The sequence below is a fragment of the Lygodium microphyllum genome, chromosome 7, assembly GCF_053477565.2.
Source record: "Lygodium microphyllum isolate KBCC chromosome 7, Lygodium_microphyllum_v1.1.10, whole genome shotgun sequence".
In the NCBI taxonomy this organism is placed as follows: domain Eukaryota; kingdom Viridiplantae; phylum Streptophyta; class Polypodiopsida; order Schizaeales; family Lygodiaceae; genus Lygodium; species Lygodium microphyllum.
The window spans coordinates 140119818-140142427 of record NC_141141.1 but is presented as its reverse complement, the minus strand read 5'-3'; the positions used below and the strand labels follow the sequence as shown (position 1 = coordinate 140142427).

Below are 22610 nucleotides of genomic sequence, written 5' to 3'. Positions count from 1 at the left end.
GGTACAGCAAGAAATAAAGACTAACAAAAAGATCTCAATAACACAATATTTGATGCCAAAGATCACTATATTACTGGTCGAGTAATTTACATGAGTTCCGTGTTCAAAAAAATCTGCAGTATCGGCACATAGGCTTGATGAGTTCAACTGGGCAGCAATCCTTGTGATCAATTTTCAGAAATCCATACAGTGCATTGCAATACATTAAAGTTCTGTGAGCAACTGGTATTACATACAAAAATTGCATTCACTGCAAAACTGTGGTATCAAAGTACAACTAGTACAACTGAGCCATCGGCCATACTTCAAATTGGTCATTAATTGCTTCAATTTTCCCTCTAGTGCATGAACTAGAGTACATCCAATCAATCTTCACACTGACACAGTCTCGTACAAGAGCATAGTTATCTGAAAAATGTAACTGTATTCAGTAGCAATCCTCCAAAAGAGTACATGTCAGAATTTTCAGTGAGTTTTCCACTTGAGGCATTCTCAGGGCCAGATACCCAAATGTTCCCATAACACTAGTGGTCACATGTATATTTGTATCTGATGTTGGCTTTGCAAGGCCAAAATCTGAAACTTGTGCCTCAAAACAATTGTCTAGCAGAATATTAGCAGATTTGATGTCTCGGTAGATAACTCGAGGATGACAATCTTCATGCAGGTATGCCAAACCACGAGCAGCACCACATGCAATTTTCATGCATGTTTTTTAGCTCATTGGAGGCCTTCCATTCTTCCCATGTAGGTGGCATTTGAGAGTGCCATTTGGGATGTAGTCATACATAAGAAGCCGCTGCTTTGCTTCCAGACAATAGCCTACCAGGGAGACCAAATGCCTATGATGAACTCTGCTGATGATCTCCACTTCGGCCTGGAATTCTTTTTCACCCTGGTTTCTCCCAGTCTTCAGCTGCTTAACAGCTATAAGCATTCCATCAAGTAGGATTCCTTTATACACACATCCAAATCCACCTTCACCAATCAAGTTGGCTTCTGAGAATCCCTGTGAGGCTTTTGACAGCTCATTATAAGTAAACAATGGCATGGAATTTTCCAAGCTCGGCGTCTGAGGTCTTCAGCTATTCTTTGTTGGGCTTTAGGATCATACTCAACTTCACGAACCTGAAATCCTCGCTCTCGAGCAGTTGTTCTAAATGTATCAGCTACTTTTTTTTTTAAAAGAACAACTGTGTACAATGCGTACTCATTATCCTCAATCAATTTCTTGGAAGATCGCGGCACCACAATCTGTGAGAGAGTCTCGTAGCTTGACAACCACTCCTTTTGCGAGTAACCTCTCCATAGCTGGCATAGCACCACTGTAGCAGTGCATTGCGCATGTTCTCTTGATCTGTTGTTAGCCGTCTGAGGCTGACGGAAGCACCTGGATCGACAGGTCACCGAACTCAGCTGCCATGATGTCTCCGAGGTTTCCATCCGTGAAAGACAGCGCCTGAGTTCCTGGCGATGGAGGGATGTGAGAGTACTGCTGGGAGATCTCGTGCAATTCGTTGTTTCTCCTCTCCTGTTCCTGTCTAGGTCTTTCTTCCTGTGGTCACAGAAACAGCAGTGATCTGCCCTTGCACTCGCCTTCCTCCGATTCAAGCTATCGAGTTCGATCAAGATACTATGGTGGGCATTGGAGTGGAACTGGCTAGAATTGCATTTCGAATCAATATCCCTGTCTTCTCGTGAAGGTGGCTATGGCGGCTCCCTATGGGCTCAGCGGTATATGGGCCGTGTCTACCTCACGAACGGCGCCCATATCCTGCTCCTTCCTCTGATGATTCTGCCCCTGGGTCCTCTCGTGCCCCCCCACAGCCCGCCATTCTTCTTTTTTTTTCAAAAATATCCCCCTATCTCCCCAGAATAGGCTAGCACTTTGTGACTTTTCTATCTTTAGAGAGGGAATTGGACCCTTTAAAGTCGAATTTTCTTGTACAAGAAGACCAACCTCTTTTATTGCTGCAGGAATGGCTGCTTTTGCAGCCTTTTGAGGCATGCTTGAAATATTAGTGTTGATGGCTGGAATTACATGACTGAACGTTACCTCTTTCTGTTGAGCATTATGATCTCTGTTTCCAGCAGAATGAGGTAAGTGGGTACTAATTGCGTCAACAGAAGTAGCAACATGATCAGGAATTTGAAGAATATTCTCAATGAGATCAGCATCGCCCCAAGCAGCAAAATATTCATCACGTTCACAAAAATCTCCAAGAAGATTTTAAATATGGGCAGCCTGGTTAGTGGCTTCAACATAGTCATAAAAGTCATCACCAGAATGAACGTCTAGATTAGGCGCATGCATTAAGGGAATATATACATTGGATGCGGATTATTAAAATGCATCACACAAACAATGAATCACACGCAGAAATTAACACAAATGCACAACAAAAGAAATGGAGGTGTATACGACTCGGATGCGCAGCAACACGACATCCACCCCCTCTAAACCTGCGCATCCTCCGGATGTGCCAACTATCCAGGATCATTCAAGTCCACAAACAGGTCAAGTCCATCTTCTGATTCTAGTAGTCCTGTTTCTCCATCGACTTCATCATCTATGTCTTCTGTCTCATCAGCTTGTCTTTCTCCTATCTGCTCTTCTTCTGTCAATGCTTCAAGTGCATATTCTTCATCTTCTCTTTTCTTGAAAATCTTGACTCATTTTCCAGCAATAGGTACCCTCAATTTTGTTCCATCTAACTCAGCAAGCTTATAAGTACCATTGTCAAAAACCTACTTCACTTCATATGGTCCAAACCATCTTTGAACCATTTTTCTCATACTACTATGCTGATTTTCTAGACTACTGTTGTAGACTAGAACCCAATCTCCTTCTTTTATGGCTCTAGGCCTCAAGCGATGCCTTAAATCAAACCTGTCCTTATTTCTGAGACGGGCTGCCTTCAAACGGTCAATGGCTAGCTACACATCTTCTGTCCTTCTCTCTAGTTGACGAATCCGAAGGGCTAACAGCTCTTCCCTTGATAAATTCTCATGCCACGGAAGAACACTCCAAGTGAGAGCACAAATTTCAGTAGGCATGACAGGTTTTTGCCCATACATCAACTCCGCAGGCATGTATCCAGTAGTCACACTATGTGTAGAGCGATCAGCCCACAATGCAAAAGGTAGTAATCTCGACCAATCTCCAATCCGTCCTCTACAAGCTTTTGCCAATGCTTTAACTATTGGCGGATGTCCTCTTTTACTTTTGCCATTTCCCTCTGGATTATAGGCAGTAGTAAGAGCCAATTTAATCCCAAGCCGTGAGAAGAATTCTCTAGCTTCATCAGCATCTAGCTCTCCACGATCAGCTGTAATCTTACCTATACATCCATACCTGCAAAATATTTCTTCCAACAAGAATTTACATACTGTAGTGGTGGTCTTTGTCCGCAACGGTCTACCTTCAACATAGTTTGTAAGATCCTCCCTAGCCAAAATAGGATGTCTCATCTGCCAAAGTCCCACTGGCAAAGTAACCAAGTCTACCACCCACTTGTAATGCATACATAGTGGATAAGTCGGATGCAGCTCATCACGATGTCGCACTAAAGAGTAAAGCTGGCAGTCCCTACAAGTTTCCACAAAATGAGAAACATCTTTATACATTCCTTTCCACCAGTATCTTTCTTTGATTTTCTCATAGGTAGCCCACACACCTCTATGTCCAGCCCATGAGCTCTCATGAAACTCTCGCATAATCTGTATTTGCATCGCTACATCACAAACTACTCTCAAGGGCAAGCCTCCTCTCTTTCTTAGATGCTTCCAAAGAAAACCATCTTTCAAGAAATACCCATAAGCCTTCCTTCTGATTTTCTTGAATTCATCATCTGTCCAATCAGCTCTTCGAGTCAATGAACTTAGATATTGTCCAATTTGCAGCCATTCATCAACATAAAGTTCTTCAATAAAAGCTTCAACAGTAGATACATGACAATCATGAATAAGGACAGAAGCAGCAAACTCTGTCCCATCATCTTCTGCAAGCATTGACTCCTCATCCTCATATCTCGCTCTAGAAAGCATGTCAGCAACTGGGTTATCTTTCCCTGCTATGTGTCGAAAATCTGGATTCAATGATTTAATATAGGCAATCCACCGAAGCATCGCTATATCTGGAGTCGAGCAACTAGTAATCATGCCAAGCAAAGGTAAACAATCTGTTTTCACAACAACTCAAGCTCCAATAAAATATCCTTTGTCACACTTCAGTGCAGTGACTACTCCCCACAACTCTCTTTTGATATGCGGATATCTCCTTTGTCGCTCATTAAGAACTTTAGCTCCAAAGCGGATAGCATACCTATTTCCATCAGCATCATCCTGTCCCACAGCCCAACCTATGCCAATAGGGCTAGTATCAACTGTCAACATGATAGGCCGTCCACACTGATAATCCGCCTTGCGTAGAGTAGGAGATGATTGCAACAGCTTCTTGAGCTTACGCATGGCTTTTGAATGCTTCTCATCCCAATGAAATTTCTACCCCTTTCGAAGCAGCTGATAGAGAACATCTGCAATATGAGCAAAATGAGGAATCCAAATCATGTAAAATACACAAGCTCCCACAAATCTCCGCACCTCTGAAGTAGTTGAGCAATACTCTGCAATCCTGTTTATGGCATCCACCTTTGCAGGAGAAGGCTTTCTGCCATAGTATCCAACCATATGCCTAACTATGATGACTTCATTAACAGCAAAGACAGATTTCAGCCCTGAAAGTGTCAAATTTACCTCCTCTAATCGTGTCAAAATTTGCTCACAAGCAATCAAGTGATCAGCCACAAACTGTCTACATCCATGCAAATCAAGACTTTCATTCTTTTCTTCTTCTGCACAACCCTTAATAGGCACATCATCTAGAAAAGGCATGGTATACTGCGGAATATAGTCTCGAAGAACTCTATGCATAGCATTCATCATATGAGCAACTGAGTTTGTAGCACCTTGAGGCAAGGTACACATCCTCACAAGACCAATAGGTGTCTGCATAGTAGTAATATCCCTGCTTTCCAAGGCAAGCTGAAACTGATCATAACCTGAATACAAGTCACCTAGTGAATAGATGGCTCGTCCTGCAAAAGCCTCAGCAAATTCATCCACAACTGGACCTGTTCCCACATTCCTGATTGTCACTTTGTTCAGGGCTGCATATCCTGAATAAATCTCAAAGTACCATTCTTCTTTGGTACAGTAAACCACCTGTTAGAATAGGGTGCAGAAGAGGGTTCCAAAATCCCCATTTTAATCTTCTCATTCAGCAACTCTATCAACTTTGGCAAGTGTGCTTTAGGCACAGGTATAGGACGTATATTCCATGGTACATGAGGAACAGTGAAGATGACCATAGGTGCAACCAATTCGGGACTAATGCAGCCAATTTCATGTGGAAAGAAAGCAAATGCCTTACCATGACGTCCAAGCATCTCTCTAAAACATTCTTTTTCCACTGGAAGCAAAAAAACATCATTTCCAATCTTCAATTCTGCAAGAGTTTCAGCTGTAAACTTATGTCCAATATTTGCAGGATCCCTCAACATAGACTGCTTCATAGCTTTTTCAATCTGTTCATCACTATCAGAAGGAAGCGGGCCTGCAACCGGCTTAACCTTCTTATCAACTGTTTTATATTTTGTGTCAACCTTGGCATCATTCAAGTACTCTTTTCTTTGCTGCAATTTCTGCAAATTTTCAGCAACTTTCAACTCTGTTGGCTGAAAAATTTCAGCCTTTAGCTCTATGGACTGCATGGGTGCAGTCTGAAACTCTGTATGCAGAAATTTTTCTGCATTCAACACTGGTGGCTGAATGGATTCAGCCCTCGGCTCTATGGACTGCATAAATGCATCCTAAAACTTTGTATGCAGAAATTTTTCTGCATTCAACTCTGTTGGCTGAATGGATTCAGCCCTCTGCAATTCTATTAGCTGATCAAGATCAGCCATAAATTCAGTTTGCTGAGTTTTCTCAGCCTCTAACTCTGTTTGCAGCAAAAAACCAGAAATTTCCTGAAACATATCCAAGGTTTGCACAGGTATAATCTTTGAACCCTTGCATACATCAGTTTTCAGCATTGCTCTCATCTCAAACAATGTATCTGCATAAGACATCCCTTCATACAATCCATCCACATGCTCTTCTACTTGCAAAATACTTGCATTCTTCAACTCTTTCTCCTTACGACCAATGTACTGCCTGGCAGCTCTAGGCAAATCTGAAATTTTCTAATAACTTACTGAACTATCTGAAGTAAACCCAACAAAGTTATTGGAGAAAGACTGGCTGCCAGAAGGCGAGATCTCCTCTTTTCTCCGCTCCGTACCACTGGCGTCTCGCAAGACAGCGGTACCTAATGAAAATCCAACTCCTTCGCAGGTAGTGGTGCCTCACGCAAGGAGTCCCTGTTTCTCGGATGATTTACCCCAACAGTCATAAACTGAACAGCTCGCATAACATCTTTACTGCGTATCCGCGCATAAGGTGATCCGTCATCCATCACTTTTGTTTCCATTCTTGCTTCTGTAATGAAAGGCTGTCCAAGAATAATCGGATAAGAGCATGAATCCTGAACAAAGCAATGATAATCCTCTTCAACATTACCAATAGAAATTCTGATACTCGGACAAGCAGCATACATATCACCAGAAGTATTATTGGCGGCTCTCATACGCCAGCCATGCTCTGCATCCATAGGCCACTTGTCACTCTCATAAACACCTCGAGAAATAAGATTAATCTCAGAGCCATGATCAACTAAAGCAATCAAGGGAATTTGTTTCTCTCCAATCCTTACCACTGTCTCAGTGGTTGCTCTAGCCCAATGACTTCGTGAAAAATGGCTGCGAGGAATGAGAATAGGGGTTTCATCATCTTCATACTGCATAGGCTGCACTATTTTCTCCGATTGCGTATTAACAGAAGCATTCTCAACCATCACTGCATCATCATGCTCTTCTTCAAGAGCTCCATGCCACAATCCCTGTAAAGCAGGTCCTTCCATCGCATGTCGTTTCCTCCGCAAAAGATCCTGCATCTGATCCTGTATTTCTCTTCTAGCAATCCCAAGAGCCTCTCCAACAGTAAAAGTAACTTCACTATTCAAAATTCTTTCATGAAAAATCTTACTCATATCCGTTTGCATATCAAGGTCTGACAAGAGCTTGAATCCTGGCTCTTTTCTTGGTTGCCTCTTTTCCTTTTGCTTGTCTTCCATTGGTTGATCGGAACCTGTTTGAGTTGGAGAATTTGACATAGGTGGAGCTGTAACAGGTGGTGAAACAAAGTCACCCCCTCTAGTCTTTTTGGAGGAGCTAGGACCCTCCTCATCTCTTCTTCTCTTTTCCTCAACCATGGCATCTAAACCCTGCGTTTTAGCCATATAAGCAAAAATAGAATACCTGTCAACAGGAGAATCCCATCCTGTTTCTCCTCGGATGCTAGAGCCCACACAAGTCATAGTAGAAGTTTGAACTTTCCCTCTTCTCGCTATCTCCAAGGCAGAAGACCATAAAGCAGAGTCTCCATCAGATTTCTGCTCAAGCTGGACTCCAAAAGCTGAAGCATCTCCTCTAACACTCACATAAGCTGATATCGCAGCCATATCATCAACAAGCTTCTTCATACCTCCCTTACCAAAGTTCGTGTCAAGAGGAGCGCTAGTCTCTGTCAGCCATATCTTCCCATCTTGTCCCCAGAACACTACATTCTTCTTACGTGCTTCCTGAAAAGCATCACAATCTCTGCAGTGTTGGTGCTCTGTACTATCACACCAAATACATCGTCACCCTTTTCTTTGACCAGCTGGAAAAGCAGTCACTGGAGCAGGTGCTACAGCAGGTACTGACATAAGTTGCTCCTTTAACTTACCAACTTCAGCTTTGACTGCTTCAATTGTCAAATCCGCCAAGCCTTTAATAACATCATCTACAGATAAGGGCACTGGAGCAGTAGGAACTGGTGGATTCATAACAGGAGGAGTAGGCTTAGGCAAAGAAGTAGCAAGGGTAGAAGAAAAAGTCTCCAAGGATTTTTCAGGAACTGATCCTGTATTTCGATGCAATCTGACTCTCCTGCGCTGCTTCTTGACAAGAGCATTCACAACATCAATGACATGTCTCCACTCAGTCTTTAAACCTGAATCAGTAGCTTGATCTTCCAAAAGATCATCCAACTTTTCCTGTAAATCAACATCTGCAGCTTGCAAAAATAACTCCACTTTCTGCATCTCCAAAGCTTGCTGTTCAGTCCCATCCAACTGATCATAACGGCTTTCAAACTCTCGCAGAAGAGCGGTAACAGAAAGTCCCTTATTAGGCATAGAAACCCATGCTAAAAAATTCCTGCGATTCATAAGACCTGTATCCTCTAGGAAATATTCATCTTTTAATGCTTTTTTAAATTCAGCCCAACCTGCATGTGCTTCTTGAATTTCTGCAATTCGACCTTCAAGAGCTCGAACCACGATCCGCAAGAAGTAGCGGCTCCAAACATCTTGAGAAACCCCAAAAATACTTCATCTTTTCTTCATACAAATGCAGGTAAGTTGACACTTGCTGGCCATTAAACTGCTTCATCTCCTGTTGGACAGCTTTCAAGGCATCCATAGCATCACTGTCACGTTTTGCATGAGCTTGCTGCTGCATATACATGGTGAATGACTGAAACAGGTTCTTCATGACATTATCATCTGTCATCTCTTCTTGCGAGTCTCCCATCTTGCTGATGACACAGCACTTTCACGTCGGGTTCACCAGAAATGTCGTAGAGTTCATGCAAAGGCTGCAGAACACGGGGTTCAAGGTACAGCAAGAAATAAAGACTAGCAAGAAGATCTCAATAACACAATATTTGATGCCAAAGATCACTATATTGCTGGTCGAGTAATTTACATGAGTTCCGTGTTCAAAAAAATCTGCAGTATCGGCACATAGGCTTGATGAGTTCAACTGGGCAGCAATCCTTATGATCAATTTTCAGAAATCCATACAGTGCATTGCAATACATTAAAGTTCTGTGAGCAACTGGTATTATATACAAAAATTGCATTCACTGCAAAACTGTGGTATCAAAGTACAACTAGTACAACTGAGCCATCGGCCATACTTCAAATTGGTCATTAATTGCTTCAATTTTCCCTCTAGTGCATGAACTAGAGTACACCCAATCAATCTTCACACTGACACAGTCTCGTACAAGAGCATAGTTATCTGAAAAATGTAACTGTATTCAGTAGCAATCCTCCAAAAGAGTACATGTCAGAATTTTCAGTGAGTTTTCCACTTGAGGCATTCTCAGGGCCAGATACCCAAATGTTCCCATAACACTAGTGGTCACATGTATATTTGTATCTGATGTTGGCTTTGCAAGGCCAAAATCTGAAACTTGTGCCTCAAAACAATTGTCTAGCAGAATATTAGCAGATTTGATGTCTCGGTAGATAACTTGAGGATGACAATCTTCATACAGGTATGCCAAACCACGAGCAGCACCACATGCAATTTTCATGCATGTTTTTTAGCTCATTGGAGGCCTTCCATTCTTCCCATGTAGGTGGCATTTGAGAGTGCCATTTGGGATGTAGTCATACATAAGAAGCCGCTGCTTTGCTTCCAGACAATAGCCTACCAGGGAGACCAAATGCCTATGATGAACTCTGCTGATGATCTCCACTTCGGCCTGGAATTCTTTTTCACCCTGGTTTCTCCCAGTCTTCAGCTGCTTAACAGCTATAAGCATTCCATCAGGTAGGATTCCTTTATACACACATCCAAATCCACCTTCACCAATCAAGTTGGCTTCTGAGAATCCCTGTGAGGCTTTTGACAGCTCATTATAAGTAAACAATGGCATGGAATTTTCCAAGCTCGGCGTCTGAGGTCTTCAGCTATTCTTTGTTGGGCTTCAGGATCATACTCAACTTCATGAACCTGAAATCCTCGCTCTCGAGCAGTTGTTCTAAATGTATCAGCTACTTTTTTTTTGAAAAGAACAACTGTGTACAATGCGTACTCATTATCCTCAATCAATTTCTTGGAAGATCGCGGCACCACAATCTGTGAGAGAGTCTCGTAGCTTGACAACCACTCCTTTTGCGAGTAACCTCTCCATAGCTGGCATAGCACCACTATAGCAGTGCATTGCGCATGTTCTCTTGATCTGTTGTTAGCCGTCTGAGACTGACGGAAGCACCTGGATCGACAGGTCACCGAACTCAGCTGCCATGATGTCTCCGAGGTTTCCATCCGTGAAAGACAGCGCCTGAGTTCCTGGCGATGGAGGGATGTGAGAGTACTGCTGGGAGATCTCGTGCAATTCGTTGTTTCTCCTCTCCTGTTCCTGTCTAGGTCTTTCTTCCTGTGGTCACAGAAACAGCAGCGATCTGCCCTTGCACTCACCTTTTTCCGATTCAAGCTATCGAGTTCGATCAAGATACTATGGTGGGCATTGGAGTGGAACTGGCTAGAATTGCATTTCGAATCAATATCCCTGTCTTCTCGTGAAGGTGGCTATGGCGGCTCCCTATGGGCTCAGCGGTATATGGGCCGTGTCTACCTCACGAACGGCGCCCATATCCTGCTCCCTCCTCTGATGATTCTGCCCTTGGGTCCTCTCGTGCCCCCCCCACAGCCCGCCATTCTTCTTTTTTTTTCAAAAATATCCCCCTATCTCCCCAGAATAGGCTAGCACTTTGTGACTTTTCTATCTTTAGAGAGGGAATTGGACCCTTTAAAGTTTCCAAAGAGGAAGAGGGGATTGAACCTTTTGAATTTTCTTGTACAAGAAGACCAACCTCTTTTATTGCTGCAGGAATGGCTGCTTTTGCAGCCTTTTGAGGCATGCTTGAAATATTAGTGTTGATGGCTGGAATTACATGACTGAACGTTACCTCTTTCTGTTGAGCATTATGATCTCTGTTTCCAGCAGAATGAGGTAAGTGGGTACTAATTGCGTCAGCAGAAGTAGCAACATGATCAGGAATTTGAAGAATATTCTCAATGAGATCAGCATCGCCCCAAGCAGCAAAATATTCATCATGTTCACAAAAATCTCCAAGAAGATTTTAAATATGGGCAGCCTGGTTAGTGGCTTCAACATAGTCATAAAAGTCATCACCAGAATGAACGTCTAGATTAGGCGCATGCATTAAGGGAATATATACATTGGATGCGGATTATTAAAATGCATCACACAAACAATGAATCACACGCAGAAATTAACACAAATGCACAACAAAAGAAATGGAGGTGTATACGACTCGGATGCGCAGCAACATGACACCGTGAAATTGGCGTCAATTTACACAATATTTGAGGTGGTGACCTATATTTTGGGGCCACAATATCCTACTGTGAGGACATGCAAGATTCGAGCTTATTTTGGGGTTTTATGCAACTAACATACAAGAAACACTAAGGAGGGATTTCTCACAAGCACTGCCACAGGTATCTAAGTTCTAACTAAATCTCAACATATAATATCTGTGAGAGGTTGATTTTGTTACTTTGCGATCTAAGTTCTAACTAAATCTCAACATATGATATCTGTGAGAGGTTGAAATTTAGACTTTGCGCAAAACAAAAGGATATAGCAAGGATAGACGAAAACTTTTTGTGGTCGATCGATCCAACATCGTGCTAGCCCAAGAATGTGTAGTTGTACAGATCCACCTACGGCAAGAGCATGGAAGAGATTGTTAGAGATTCCCTTGTGTTTCACGTACAAGTTTGACCTAATAGTACTTATCTTAAGGAAGCCTATGTTCGCCAAAACAATATTGGCACCGTTGATCCCAAGTGGACTTAATACATATCGCTAAAGTGGTCGTCTGCATAATATGTATGCGTGCAAATAATATCTCGATCATAACTGCACGTGTAGGAACCAAGTTGCATGCATTCATCGACCACAAGTAGTTGATTAAATCATTATTATCTGCAACACATTAGCTAGATGAAATCGCAATTTCAAGTCATCTAAGCCAAGCATGTCAGATCATAATTCGCCAACAAGCTTGCATTCATCAACAAAGCTCCATTATTTACTAAGATAATAACACAAGAGTTTCTTCAAGGGGAACAAGCCAGCATTTCTCAGTAGCCATGAAAGGAGCATGCATAGGATATACAACTCATCACCTGCTCTCTGCAAGAGTTTGTTTGTTGTAGTTAGTGTAGCAGAGGCATGGACTACATAAGGTTATTGACTCATCGGAGGTAAGAACTGTACAAGCTGCAGTTGGGCTGATATGCTTTCAATATCTGACTGTACCAAACGTTGGATTACGGTTGCTTAGGCTAGGGATGATCAGTAGGTACTCCAGCCGCGTGCAATCGGATATTTCAAAAGCCTGCACCTTTTGCTTCTGGTTGGACGTCACCTAAGAGTGTGAAGATACCTTCTTCTACAGTCCAATCCCATGTCTCTTCAAACACCCAATCTGACTCACTGTATTAGTGCACAACCGTTTAGACAATGGGAAAAGCAAGATGTCAGTCCAACACAAGAAATGATGTTTTAAAAAGAAGAAGTCGTGGACAAAGAAGCCAATGGTTTACTTTAAGGTAGAGAGTCAAACAACTACTGTACCTAAACTCTCTTCATGTTTACCCTTACGATTACCTATATATTTATGCAAAAGGGTCAGGCGCGTCGGACGAGCCTAGTATTTCAGACCATATTAACAGATTGTATAACAGAATGCTGCCAATATACTGAATGACAGCAAGTAAACTCACCTTCCAGTATGGTGGTTAGTGCTGCTTAGATGACCAGTTGTGGGAAGTAATACTGGTTTGCCCTTATAATCCAGCGTCTGATTTGACCGACGAGCTTCCGATGAACACGCATCATCTGCGCTGGACACATGAGATCCAGGACGCGTCGTATTCAAAGCCTGATCGGTCTCCGTCGAGAGCCCTCCAATATCCTGATGAGCAAGAGCTGCTGTTGTGGGAAGAGGCAGTGTACAACAGATATCTCCAATGTCCATCACCTGCGCCCCCTTGGCTTCTGAAGGATATATGGATGGTTGTATGATTGAGGATACTGTAATTGGCATGTCTTCTTGTTGCAGAGTCGGTGCAACGGGTATGCCTAAAGCAGGTAGTGTAGCTGCGGCCACAGACTGGTCAACCTGTAGAGACAGCTCTCCTCCTTGATTAACGACGGATGATTGTGTCATTTGTTGGCCATTGGTAGGGCGATCAGCATTCTGTAAGCTCGCTAAGAGCATGGAAAGCCAACTGAATTGGAAAGGATTCTCCAGCACATCGTCAAGGTTTACGGTTCCCATTACGTTGTGTAGGACCTCCATCTCCAAAGGATTGGTAGAAGATACATCTGATTCATTCTTCTCCAACAGTCTACTCAAGTAATCCCTATCCATTTCCTCATGCATGTCTGGCTCAGCATCCATTTGAATTCTACCATCATTATGCCTGCTTGTCGAATCCCAGATCTCTGCTGCAACTGGATGTATTAAAGACGGCTCTGTGAAACTGAGACCTTGATTAGGGCAAGTGGTGGCACTTGCACCGACGGAGGTCACTGTATCGACGGTAGGACCTACGGATGCCTGATAATTGAATATCAACTTGGAATCTACTTGGTCAAGATTGTGCTGAGATGAACAGATACCAGTAGTCCCTAGCGGCCCTACTTGGTTAAGATTGTATAGAGATGGACAGATACCAGTAGTCCCAGCTAGCGGCCCTAATGCAAACTCAAAAGAAGCAGCTGCACTTTGCACAGAAGCATTACCATTCACGAGGGCACTACCATTCAGGAGGGCATCTCTTTGAAGTCCAGTTTGAGACGGGAAGGAAGGAAAGCCATCCATACTGTCACAGGATGGAATATCGGGAAATGACTGGCGACCAGTTTCAGAAATAGGGCTTGAAATTGTGATATTTTTATCTTCGTACTCTTGCATATACAATGATTTGTAATACTCGTCAGGACGGTAGTGGTGAGAAATAACCCTGCCCTGTGAAGTAGTGGAGAGGGACCTCCTAGGTATAAGACGGTCCGGTACTGCAGCACGTGAGGAAATGATAGAAGAATTAGAAGGAAAGGGGGGTCTTGCCGAAGTGCCACTGCTTGGGCTTATCGTGGCAGCACTACCCCCATGGCTCATATTGACGGCCTCTTGGATGACGCCAAGGAAGGTCACCTGACTCTTGGCCAATATTCTTTTGCAGCAGGGGCATTGTTTCTTACCCGGGGCAACACTATCCTTCTGATGCCATTGGCACAGACACTGCCAGCAGAGGTGGTGCTCGCAGATGGTTATAGCCATGGCTGGCCTATATTCCTGCCTGGGAAAAGCAGATGCCTCGCCTTTGCAAAGATCACACGGGGAACACTGCCTGGAAGCATCAAAATTCGTGGTGTCGTAGTCGGTACGGATAGCATCACCAGATGCTGCCACGTACTGTGGGCCGACTTTCTCTTTGCAGCCAGCTTGATGGATGTGTCGGGCTTTGATGACATCTTCCCTGAGCCTCTCCGCAGCGATGAGCCATACTTGTTGTTTGGTGGGGATAGTGGCAGGGGAGACGCTGCTGCGTTTTCTGGATGAGATTTTCTGTGGCTGATGGTCGACATCGGAAACAATACGGCTGCTAAGATCTTTCATAGGATCAAGGAATGATACTGAGCACGTTTCTGGATCAGGTGAGGTGGAGCTGGCAGGCATTGGACTGCCGTGAGCTTGGTTCGCCTGATGGTCTTGTGGGGCCTGTTGTGCAGGAGCATCGATATTAGGGTTAGGGCTAGCCGGAGAATGATCAACGTATTGATCCATGATGCTCTTGAGGAGGTCGTTCACCATGGACACCTCCTTTTTCTTCCTACCCTTGGCACACGCTCTCCTCTTCCGATCTCTTGTCACCTCTTCTTGCAGCCCTCCAGCTGCTTCATTGACGTCGCTGGTGGGTCCTGGCTTGCCGGCGGAGAGGTTGCGGGCGGGTGTTCTCATGATACCCTAATAATGGCACGGCTGTAATATGCTCCAGGTCAAATCATCAGGCACCTGAATGAATCCATGCAAACAAGAAAGCCAATATGAGATGCATTAGAAAACAGTCAGTATTATCGCTCTGAATGAGAATCACCATTTCCGTTGAACAACATTCGGTTGGCACTAACAGTCCGGGACGATTATAGGTTAGCACAGACACACTCACGCGCACGCGCGCACACTCTCTCTCTCCGATCCCTCCGATCTACAATTGCATATCTGTCGTTGTCGTCGTGTACACTTCTCTCTCCCTAGAGTGCGCTCGAGCATTGGGCTTGAGGGGGACACACACATATATATATATATATATAAAGAGAGAGAGAGAGAGAGAGAAAAAGGGGTACAAAAGAGCGTTTGTAATGAGCCGACGAGCATGCGTTATTTTCTCAATGCTCACTAAACGAGACCAGGGCCCTGCTTAGTCGGTCGTGGCGGTGGACTGTTGTGACATGTGAAAGAATAAAGCTTTAAAAAAAATAAAAAAGGAAAACCCTAAAAAGTGCGACTGACTTGAAAAACAGTGGATCATCCCATTAACAATTACTTCAGGAAGCCCTGACCAGCAATGTTGCTGCCGGCGGTCTGTGGTCTTATTCGCAAGTTATAGGACTTGTTTGAGGTTCATTGGGTTGCAAGAGTATTACCTATTGATTAGTGGGATTTGAAATGGTGTTATTACAAGCAAACATTTGTCAATTATGATCACTTCCCGGGTGAACAAGAATTGGAAATTTTGACCTCTCCACATGATCCACTTCCTTTTCCTCCTTTATTCAAGGGAGATGATAATAAACTATCAATTGAATGAGGCCTCCACAGACTTACCAAGTTTGCCAACTATGAAAGAGTTCTAACTCAAGTGGGCAAATGATTCCATGAGCAACTATAGAGTTAACAGCACCCAAAGAAGGGAAAGTCCATTAAAATTTAACCCAGGCAAAGGTTTTGGCAAGCACACAATTAACAACACTCAAAGAAAGGCAAGTCTATTGAAAGTAAACTCTAGGTGAAGGCTTTTGGCATTTTACCCATTATGGTGGTCTCACTAGAACATGCTTGTGAAAGGTACATGGGAGACTATGAGTTGGAATTTTGCATGGGCCAAGGTAGACTCAAAGAAGCAGGTGCCATGAAGGATTGGAGAGTACAAACTATAGTGAGAAAGGAAGGAGACTATTGTATCTATAAAGAACTATAGCCCAATTAATCAAAATTATATAATGATTTACCAAAGTGGGTTTCGAATAGATTTGAAGCCACAACACCATAGGTTAGGTATGGTAATTAGTTGGGGATGTGTTCTTTCTCTATGCTCACTAAATGAAACCAAGGGCCTTGCTTAGTCAGGCATGGCAATGGACCATGGTGACAACGTAAGAAATTAAACCCGTAAAAATAGAAAAAAAGGAAACCCTAAAAAGTGTGAGTGAGCTAGGGGCATATTTCCCTTTCACAATACAGTCAATTCCCTTAACAATTTCTTTGGCAAGCCCTCACCAGCAATGTTGATATTTATTTGTGGTCTTATTTGTGGTCCACGGTCTATTAATATACAAGCCATTCTTATATGTACTATGCATGACTTTCCATGATTTGGCAAGTACTTACATAAGTGGGCTTCCATTGTCATTATTGATATCTACCATGGCTCGTTCAAGTTTGTGTTGACTAGATAGAGATATTGTGATATGCCTAGTTACCTTAGGTTTTCATACATGTCCATTGTGTGGGCTATAGTCAAGACTCTCAAAGGTCACGGACCATGAAGATGGTATATAATGGATATGCCACTTACTTGTCAGAGGGTCATGAACTAAGGAAAGGTTTCCGTAGATGACCTCCAATACATATGAATGCCTTAAGCTGGTACAAGTTGAAAATGATCCAAGAGGACTCACATCCAAGTGGAATGTGAGAGTTCCAAGTTTTCTATGAGTTTTCCTATTGGACCCACTTATAGATCAATCATTTGTTGGATCCCATGCACATTTTCAAGAATGTGGGTAACTTATTGTGGGACCATATCAGAGGAAAGAGAGACATTGTAGGGGCATGAATGAATTTAAATGAGATAGGAAAGATGGAGGCACTTTGGCCACAGTCAAGCTCTAATATTCAGTTGCAACTACCTCATGCTCCTTGGATTGTATTCACTAAAGAAGAGTGTATGGTGAAGCAAATTAATAGGACTCCCCATACTGCAATGGATGTAATGTATTCCCTCATGTCTATTTTTTTTCAAGATGACAAACTAACATGACCAAAATCCCATGATTGGCACAAGATATACTAAGTTTGTCGGAGCCTTGATACCAAGTAACTTCAGCCTTTTACTATGTTGTGTTGATCTGATGTTCATAATGCTCTAAATTTCTAGAAGTTCATACTATCGATTGCAATTGTAGGGTGTCTCACTCTAGAAATATGCTCAACGATATACAAGTTGTTGAATTTACTACAATGGATCTCACACAAGGAGACCAAGACATCCTCTATTAAATCCGCAAGGTGGTGAGTGGTGGAGATGACTCTCTCTTTGAAAAGTACCTGCCCACAAGTGTACTCACGATAGAAACTTACCTCTTGGTATATCTTGTGGATGAAGTGGATATTGTAGGACCCATCCATACGTGATGGATATTCTTGTTAGAGTGCTTGATGAAAACCCTGAAGGGCTTTGTGCAATAAGAGCTTAGCCAAAAGGTAGCATGGCTAAAGGTGGCTCACCTCCTAGTACATCTCCTGGATGAGTGGAGATTGTAGGATCCATCTATACGTACGATGGATGTTCTTCTTAGAGAAATTCATGAAAACCCTGAAGAGCATAGAGTATTTTAACAACTTGTAAAGTGTTATCTCAATGAATTATCATAGCTTCTTTATGATCATATTTGATGTATAGTGGTTTAAAGTGGTATTGGAAGGAGCTGGGGCAACCGTTTGGCAAGGTCTATCTAGATTCTTGGAGGCAATTGGAGAAAAGATGGAATGATCTATGCAATACATTTGTCTTGTTGATCATTGTCAACATGTGTGTATGACCTTTTTTGTTAATTTTTGTATGACACAAAAGAGTCACAAATATCGATTCACTCTTTGCAACACATTGATATGTGATATTGAATAGGTAATCTTATGTCCAAACCCCTAGCATCCTTGATGGTGGTATATTGTGTTGTCAATAACTTGGAGCACATGAGTGTATAATGATAGACATCTCACTAGCATGGACAAGAAGAGTATATAAGTACAGGGGTTGATATTGTAGAGAAGAGGAAAAAATACTCTTTCATCTCTCTCTCTCTCTCTCTCTCACTGTGTCTCTCTAGAAACAAAAGAAAAAAAGAGAAGAGAAAAACATACAAAAAAAAGAGATGAGAAACAATGTACTAGGCAACAATGGTGGCGATAATCAGACTCTCTCCATCTCTCAGCTTTGAGAACTCTTTCCCTCTTTGTCGTTCTCTTTCACTCATTTTCTCTGAAAATATCACACTTGGTCTTTCCACTGGCATTTTTCTCAATATGCTATTGCTATTCCACAACAAAATTTTAATAATTTCCTATATATAATTCTTTGTGAAATTTAGAAAATTATTATATATTTCCTATGTATTTATGAATTTCTCGTATATAACTAGGGAGTTACATTCCCTATATTTGCTAGTAGGGAATTATAGCTCAATATGGACAATTTCTTATGTTCTTTCAAAATTCCCTATATAAGAGAATTTGAGACCGGAATTCCCTACTTTCAATAGTAGGGAATAATAGGTCACAATGGAGAATCCCTACATTATCAAAACTCCCTACATAAGAGAATGTAAGAATGTTTGTTTCCCACTTGTCTTTAGTTCTTTGAGCTTGGACTCTATAGCAAGGATGTCATGTTGCTCACTCCTTATCCTTCTCCCTTGCAAGTATGCACTTTTCTTTTACATTAAAAAAAAACATGTACTCTGTTTCATGTAGAATATCAATAGTATGAAGAATCAAGTTGTTGAGGTAGCATGCTTATAGGAAGGAAGAGTATTTGTAAGGAAAAAATCACATTTTCTATGGAGTCTATTTGTGCTAGATATTATGAAGTCTCTATTGCAAGCATCTTCTTATGAATGCTTAAGTAAGTAGGCTTTCATTTTTGCTTGGTGATATCTAGTATAGCTCGTGCAAGCTTCTGTTGACTACATATGGGTGTTGGGACAGGTCTGGTTACCTCAGGTTATCATGTATGTCCATTGTGTGGGCCACAATTAGACTCCTGAAGGTCATGAACCATGAAGAAGATGGTATATCAAGGATACACTACTTTTTGGCTATAGGGTCATGAATTGAGGAAAGCTTTTCTTGAACGACCTCCAACATGAATGAAGGCCCAAAGCTAGTATAAGTTGAAAATGGCCCACATGGAGTTATATCCAAAGGGAATGTGGTGGTTTCTGGCTTTCTACGAGTTGTTATATTGGACCCACTTACAGATCAACTATTTGTTGGATTCCATACATATTTTCAAACATATGGATAGATTATTATGGGACCACATTACGCGATAGAGAGACAGTGCAGGGGCACGCATGGATTTGAAGGAGCTAGGTAAGATGGAGGCACTTTGGCCACAATTGAGTACTTATGGGGTTGCTTGCAACTACCTCACATTCCTTAGGTTTGTCCACTAAAGATAAGTGCATTGTGAAGCAAGTTATCAAGTCTATCCACACCCCGACAGGTATGATGCATTCCTTGAGATCCGCTTTCTCTAAAGATGACCAACTATCAGGGATAAAATCCTATGATTGACACAAGAAATGTTAGGTTTGTACTGGCCTCAACTGTAAATAGCATGCATATTCTGCTATTTGATGTTTGGTTGGTGTTCATAATGCTTCTTTATTTGAGACACTTTGTACTATTGATCATGATCATGGGATGTCTCACTCCAAAAATATGTGAGGCAATTTACAGGTTGTCAATTTTAGTGCAATGGATCTCACAGAAGGAGATTAGGATGTCCTCTATTGAATCTGCAAGGCAAGGAGCGGTGAAGACAGTTTGTCTCTTTGAGAAGTACTTTCCCACAAGCATGCTTATGATACAAACTCACCTCCTTGTGCATCTTCTAAATGAAGTGTAGATTGCGAGACATGTCCATATGTGATGGATATTCTTCTTGGAGCGCTCTATAAAAACCCTGAAAGGTTTTGTGCAACAACAAGCTCGGCCAGAAGGTAGCAAGGCCAAAGGTTGGCTGGTGTCTGAGGCATTAGTGCATATTTTACAGTAGCTACCAATAGTGGATCTAGAGAACAATATGCTATGGTCGCTGAAGGACAATGATAGACTAACCAAAGAAGTCGTGGTTGGAAATGGGTAGGAAAAAGGATTGGATACTACAATGGAGGAGAAAGTGAATCGTTTTTGTATGTTGCATCATGCATCCACGGAGAAGTGGCTCGCTAGGTATGAGCAGGCTAGGAAAGATTGGGAAGAAGAACGATCCAAAATTTTGACGTAGTATGGACATTGACCAATTCGATATCCTGATGGCATGGACGAGATGCCAAGTTTATGTCTATGTGATGGCTACATAGAGCTTTGATTGCACCTTCTCGCAAAGAAGGGGTGGAGGTCTCCACTGAGGAGTGGAAATTCTCAAGGGGATGTAGTCTGAAGGTTACTACTTGTTTTATAATCTATCATATCTAAATTTTATATGTGACAACTAATCTAACCATTTCAATATATAGTACAAATCCTATATTGTAGCGCATTTGCGTAGGTGATATTTTCACATTGGCTGGTGTTGGAGATATTAGTGTAAATTTCATAGTGGCTACCAACAATGCGTTCAGACAACAATATGCTATGGTCACTGAAGGACGATAATAGACTCTGACCAAAGATGTGGTCGTTGGAAATGGATAGAAAAAATTATGAATGCTCCAATGGAGGATAAAGTGAATCATTTTTGTATGTTGTATCATACATCCATAGAGAAGTGGCTCGCTAGGTATGAGCAAGCCAAAAAAGATTGAGAAGAAGCATGATCAAAATTTTGACACAATAGATGCCATCGCGACTGATTCGATATCCTAACGACATGTAGGAGATGCCACAGTTTATATCTATGCGATGGTTACATGGAGCTTTGATCGCAACTTCTCGCAAAGAGGTGGAGGTCTCTACTATGGAGTTGGAATTTTTGAGGGGATGTAGTCTGAAGGTAACCACATGTTTTATAAGCTCTCATATCTAGATTTTACATGTGCCAACTAATCTAACCATTTCAATGTACAATAAAAAATTTATAGTGCACCGTGGTCACGCGAGTGACATTTTGCACCTTGATTGGTATCAGAGGCATTAGAGCATATTTCACAATGGATACCAAGGGTGGATTTAGACAATAGTATGTTATGGTCACTAAAGGATGATGAGATTGACCGGAGATGTGGTTGGAAATGGGTAGAAAAAAGGATGTATGGTGCAATGGAGGAGAAAGTGAATCATTTTCGTATGTTGTATCATGCATCCATGGAGAAGCTAGGTATGAGCAGGCTGCTAGGAAATATCCGAAAGAGACATGATCAAAAATTTGATGCAGTATGCGCCATCGATCGATTCGATATCCTAACAGCATGGAGGAGATGTTGCGGCTTATATGGGATGGTTACATGGAGCTTTCATTTCACCTTCTGTTAAAGGGGTGGAGGTCTCTATTGAGGAGTTGGAATTCTCAAAGGGATGTACTTTGAAAGTGACCACATATTTTATAAGCTCTCATATATAGATTTTATATGTAACAACTAATCTATCCATTTTAATCTATAGTGCGGCATGGTCACGCGAGTGACATTCTGCGTTGAGTGCATCGACAGAATGTGCTCCACAAGTAATTGTGATGTCGTGGAAATGTTTAAGCAAGAGAGCCAATATAAGCGATCCACAGATCCAAACACTGTTATAAGTGAGATAAAGTATTTTGGAAACTTGCAAAATATTATCTTAGTGGATTATCGTAGCTTCTCCATGATCATATTCGATATATGGTTCAAAGTGATATTGGAAGGAGTTGGGACAAGCGTTCTGCGAGGTCCATCAAGATTTTAGGAAATAGATTCCAAGAAAACATGGAGAGATCTGCATGACATGTTTGTCTTGACAGCCCATTCTAAACATGTGCATGATATATTTTTTGAAATTTTTTCATGAAACAAAATAGTCACAAATGTTGAATCACTCTTATATGTGATTTTGAACAAGTAATTTTCTATCCAAACCCCCGATAACCTTGATGATACTGGTATGTTGTGTCATCAGCTCCTTGCAGTGTGAGAGTGTATAATGAAAGAAATGTTCTTAGCATAGATAAGGAGAGTATGTAGGTGGAGGGGTCGATATTGCGAAGAGTGGAGGTCAAAGAGGGCTTGGAGTGTGTAGAGGAGGCAAACAAAGGTAACGATGATGGAAAGATAGGAGTCTAGGAATTCTTTAAGAACGAAGTGGACTTCTCCTTCTATGGTGACCTATATATAGACCTTCTAGTGTATGCGGATTTGTTCCAAGAGATTGA

At 42.0% G+C, this 22610-nt stretch overlaps 2 pseudogenes; both read right to left on the bottom strand.

Moving 5' to 3' along the window:
• Window positions 1-404: 404 nt before the first annotated feature.
• On the bottom strand, window positions 405-1051 carry LOC148034026 (proline-rich receptor-like protein kinase PERK1 pseudogene; annotated as a pseudogene).
• Window positions 1052-9223: 8172 nt separating this feature from the next.
• LOC148034025 (proline-rich receptor-like protein kinase PERK1 pseudogene) lies at window positions 9224-9870 on the bottom strand (annotated as a pseudogene).
• Window positions 9871-22610: the final 12740 nt, after the last annotated feature.